The sequence below is a fragment of the Oratosquilla oratoria genome, chromosome 26 (genome assembly GCF_046742065.1).
Source record: "Oratosquilla oratoria isolate Oo_2021 chromosome 26, ASM4674206v1, whole genome shotgun sequence".
NCBI classification, from domain to species: Eukaryota; Metazoa; Arthropoda; class Malacostraca; order Stomatopoda; family Squillidae; genus Oratosquilla; species Oratosquilla oratoria.
In genome coordinates, this window is record NC_134802.1 from 9724163 (window position 1) to 9729243 (window position 5081).

General features: G+C 45.7%; 1 protein-coding gene across 3 annotated transcripts in view; it reads right to left on the reverse strand.

Moving 5' to 3' along the window:
- Ypel (Yippee-like) overlaps positions 1-4367 on the reverse strand; it is a 485504-nt gene extending 481137 nt beyond the window's left edge. For 2 of the 3 annotated variants that reach the window (XR_012967632.1, XM_076209305.1), the window contains exon 1: positions 2786-4367. The gene's annotated coding sequence lies outside the window, so the exon portion shown is untranslated. The remainder of the gene's footprint in view (positions 1-2785) is intronic. The other variant, XM_076209307.1, reaches the window with a different exon arrangement.
- Positions 4368-5081: the final 714 nt, after the last annotated feature.

Consider the following 5081-nt stretch of genomic DNA (forward strand, 5'->3'; position numbering starts at 1 on the left):
TGTGTGTGTGTGTGTGTGTGTGCATTTGTGGTGTGGGTGTACATTTGTGCTGTGTGTGCGCATTTGTGTGGTGTACGTGCATTTGTGCGGTGTGTGTGCATTTGTGCGGTGTGTGATCATTTGCACGGTGTGTATAGGTTTGTGAGATGTGTGTGCATTTGTGAGGTGTGTGTGGATTTGTGAGGTGTGTGTGCATTTGTGCGGTGTGTGTGCATTTGTGCGGTGTGTGTGCATTTGTGTGGTGTGTGTGCATTTGTGTGGTGTGTGTGCATTTGTGTGGTGTGTGTGCATTTGTGTGGTGTGTGTGCATTTGTGTGGTGTGTGTGCATTTGTGTGGTGTGTGTGCATTTGTGTGGTGTGTGTGTACTTGTGTGGTGTGTGTGTACTTGTGTGGTGTGTGTGTACTTGTGTGGTGTGTGTGTGTACTTGTGTGGTGTGTGTGTGTACTTGTGTGGTGTGTGTGTGTACTTGTGTGGTGTGTGTGTGTACTTGTGTGGTGTGTGTGTGTACTTGTGTGGTGTGTGCATTTATGTGGTGTGTGTGTATTTGTGTAGTGTGTGTGTATTTGTGTAGTGTGTGTGCATTTGTGTGTTGTGTGTGTGTGTATGTGTGTTGTGTGTGTGTGTGTGTTGTGTGTGTGCATTTGTGTTGTGTGTGTGTATTTGTGCTGTGTGTGTGTATTTGTGCTGTGTGTGTGCATTTGTGTTGTGTGTGTGCATTTGTATGGTGTGTGTGTATTTGTGCTGTGTGTGTGTATTTGTGCTGTGTGTGTGTATTTGTGTGTGTGTATTTATGTTGTGTGTGTGCATTTGTATGGTGTGTGTGCATTTGTATGGTGTGTGTGTATTTGTGCTGTGTGTGTGTATTTGTGTTGTGTGTGCATTTATGTTGCGTTTGTATTTGTGTTGTGTGTGTTCGTGTGTATTTGTGTGGTGTGTGTTTGCATTTGTATACCGTGTGTGTGCATTTGTGTGGTGTGTGTGTGTATTTGTGCGGTGTGTGTGTACTGTGTGGTATGTGTATTTGTGTGGCCTGTGTGTGTATTTGTGTGGTGTGTGTGTGGTGTGTGTGTGTGTGTGTGTGTGTGTGTGTGTGTGTGTGTGTGTGTGTGTGTGTGTGTGTGTGTGTGTGTGTGTGTGTGTGTGTGTGTGTGGTGTGTGTGTGGTGTGTGTGTGTGTGGTGTGTATGTGTATGTGTATGTGTATTTGTGTGTGTGTGTGTGTGTGTGTGTGTGTGTGTGTGTGTGTGTGTGTGTGTGTGTGTGTGTGTGTGTGTGTGTGTGTGTGTGTGTGTGGTGTATTTGTGCGGTGTGTGTGTGTGTGTGTGTGTGGTGTATTTGTGTGGTGTGTGTGTGTGTGTGTGGTGTATTTGGGTGGTGTGTGTGTATTTGTGTGGTGTGTGTGCATTTGTGTGGTGTGTGTGTATTTGTGTGGTGTGTGTGTATTTGTGTGGTGTGTGTGTATTTGTGTGGTGTGTGTGTATTTGTGTGGTGTGTGTGTATTTGTGTGGTGTGTGTGTATTTGTGTGGTGTGTGTGTATTTGTGTGGTGTGTGTGTATTTGTGTGGTGTGTGTGTATTTGTGTGGCCTGTGTGTTTTTGTGTGGTTTGTGTGTATTTGTGTGGTTTGTGTGTATTTGTGTGGTTTGTGTGTATTTGTATGGCCTGTGTGTATTTGTATGTTCTGTGTGTATTTGTGTGGCTTGTGTGTATTTGTGTGGCCTGTGTGTATTTGTATGTCCTGTGTGTATTTGTGTGGCCTGTGTGTGTGTATCTGTGTGGCCTGTGTGTGCATTTGTGTGGCCTGTGTGTATATCTGTGGTGTGTGTGTATTTGTGTGGTGTGTGTGTATTTGTGTGGTGTGTGTATTTGTGTGGTGTGTGTATTTGTGTGGCCTGTGTGTATTTGTATGGCCTGTGTGTATCTGTGTGGTTTGTGTGTATTTGTGTGGCCTGTGTGTATTTGTATGTCCTGCGTGTATTTGTGTGGCCTGTGTGTGTGTATCTGTGTGTGTGTATCTGTGTGTGTGTGTATCTGTGTGGCCTGTGTGTATATCTGTGGTGTGTGTTTGTGTGTGTGTGTGTGTGTGTGTGTATCTGTGTGTGTGTGTGTGTGTGTGTGTGTGTGTGTGTGTGTGTGTGTGTGTGTGTGTGTGTGTGTGTGTGTGTGTGTGTGTGTGTGTGTGTGTGTGTATCTGTGTGGTGTGTGTGTGTATCTGTGTGGTGTGTGTGTGTATCTGTGTGGTGTGTGTGTATCTGTGTGGTGTGTGTGTGTATCTGTTTGGTTTGTGTGTGTACCTGTGTGGTGTATGTGTGTATCTGCGTGGTATGTGTATCTGCGTGGTGTGTGTTTGTGTATGGTGTATGAATGTATGTGTTATTTTTATATTTGTATGGTGTACGTATGGGTCTGGTGTATGTATGAGTCTGGTGTATGTTTATGTAGTATGTCTGTACAAGTGTGTTTGATGTATATATGTGTACTGTGTGTAATACATGTGTGTGGTGTGTGATGAGAGTGATGCGTGTGGTCTGTGTGTATGGATTTGTATGTGGTGATTCCGTTTGTGTGTAGACTGTGTGAGTTGGGTGTGCTGAATGTGGGTATGCTGAATGTAGTGTGATGGCATATGTATTGTATGTGTGTGTGTGTGTGTGTGTGTGTGTGTGTGTGTGTGTGTGTGTGTGTGTGTGTGTGTGTGTGTGTGTGTGTGTGTGTGTGTGTGTGTGTGTGTGTGTGTTTTGTGTGTGTGTGCACCACAAAACAAACAAGGCCCCTCGAGACTTACCTTCCGCTAGGGTTGAAATGGTGGCGATGTAAGGTCACGTTCAGCACAAGAGAGGGCCAAGGGTAAGGGCCCTTGGCACGTCAGCAGCCGATACGACCTTACTTGTGTATACGGATGCAGGACACATCACACGCGCGTGCGGAGGAGAACGGAACTTCGTTGAATAATATTTGCGTTGGGTCGTCGAGGGTACGGGACACTCCTCTTCTGCTAAGAAGACCGAACCGCAAACAAACAAACAAAAAAAAAACAAAAATATTCTACCAATCGAAAATTCTCAATCTGGTCGGCTGACGACGTGGAAGTGTCGAGTTTTGCCAGCCCAGGGGCGGGCGAGTGCTGCTGATCCAGCTGTTGGCAGCTGGAGAACAGTTACCACCAAGAAAGCGGTCCCTGCATGATGCACCTCCTGTGTTTAGTCTTACACATAGCAATTTCCTCTAATGTCAGTGCATCTATCAACTTGCTCTCGTTGCCGTGCGCCAAACCCGTGTCCCAGCTGGGTAGTCTGTACTGGGGGTAGTGATGGTGGTGGTGGAAGATCAGAGGAGGAGCCCTATATTTCTGTTATGATCTATCGTCCTGGGTTTTGTTTCCTTTTTTCTGCATATAGCCTTCCTCCTGCTTCTTCTGGGTCACCATGGGATGGGGCCTAGTCGATAGATGTGCCTCCACTGGCCTCTCACTAACGTCCAGCTCAGACTACCTGCTCCTGCTCCACAATCTTGTCACCATGGTCAAAGTTCTGGTACGTTCGACTGCCCGCTGTTACTACACGGCTGGGCAGCTGATGGTCTGGGGATGGGCCTTTCAGCTCGTAAAAGGCCTGGCAGACAGCTCAGCTTAGCTCCACAATCTAGCTCCTATTCTCCGTTCGATGGACGACACAGAGGCTGCCCTAGCTACGAAAGGGGCTGTAAGCTAGACGACCATGTCCACCGTCTTGAATTTCCAGTTCTAAGCAAATCAAGTACCAGGCTCTGGCCACAGCCTGGTATTTGCTTCATTCTATAACACACTTACACAACACCTCGCCTCTGCTACTCGAGACTTGTGAACCCGTTTTGTTTGGGTCTGGTATTATGGCTATCAGCTGTTTGTTACCGACTGCGGGTACGTACGGACTACGTACCACCTCCTCACACGGTATCGAAACTCGGCCTGATCTACACTATTACCACACTTAGATCGTTCGCTCACAACAAAGCTACGGTACAGACGCTTCAGCACCGAAATCCCTATGCCAGTATAGAAAGAGTCTGGCAGACAAATGGCGCTGTTAAACAAACTAAAGCTCGAAATGGGGTGGAACGATTAGCCCAGGCGATGTCTTTCCAACCCCTGTGTTTTGGTTACTGACGTAGCCACCGAGACGGCGCAGGTCCATCCAACACGCACACAGTCGACGAGGTCCGGTGAGGACGAAAGAGGCAATGTTTTGGTTGAGTAATGCTTGTGATGAGGAACACATCCAGCTTGTTTTCATTTACAAAATGGAATGAGAACTGGCAAGTGGCATGGTGAACTGGTATATAATACCTACCAAAGCACGGAGGGTCAACATGTAGTTATAAATGAGAGGGAAGGAAAGAGAGTTGGTGAATACAGCGGGAGGGTGGAGGTGCTCGTTTGTGCGCACACCCTGCCTCGATCTTACAGACGCAATAAAGCATTTGACCGATATAAGGGCATTAACATAACCTTATCAGATGTCTAAAATACCAGGCAATATTACTGAAATTAAATGACAACCAAAGATTTTGGTCTGTTAGCTCCATTGTCCCTTGGTTCAAGTTTAGTCTCAGTACATACCTTGTTCAGCTGTTGCATGTCACTGCACTCTAGTTGCCAAGTCGGCTATTTCCACAGTCTCTGCTCTACGTACCCTCACTTTGAATTGCATATCCATACATGGTTGGCAAAATTTTGTAACATTCATGACTGATGATAATAAATGATGTGGCAGTCTAAGAAAGTATAGAAAATAGAAGAAGATTTTTTGTACCACAGACAACGGCACTCAACGCATGCGCACACGGTGACGAGCAGTTGCCAGGTGGGAGAAAACACAATATTTTTTTCTAAAATGCGCAGAAATTTAGGTTACATATATGTAGAACAGTAAATATTTTACCATCGATGGGTGTATTTAATACTGATGAATACACTGAAGAATGTATGGCTGCCAATTTGAACATGAAAATCTAGTTTTACAGCTTCATTCAAAGAAGGTCACGAACAAAGAACGAATATCAATATTTGGTCTGCCTGTACCAAAGCTGGCATGACATGATTT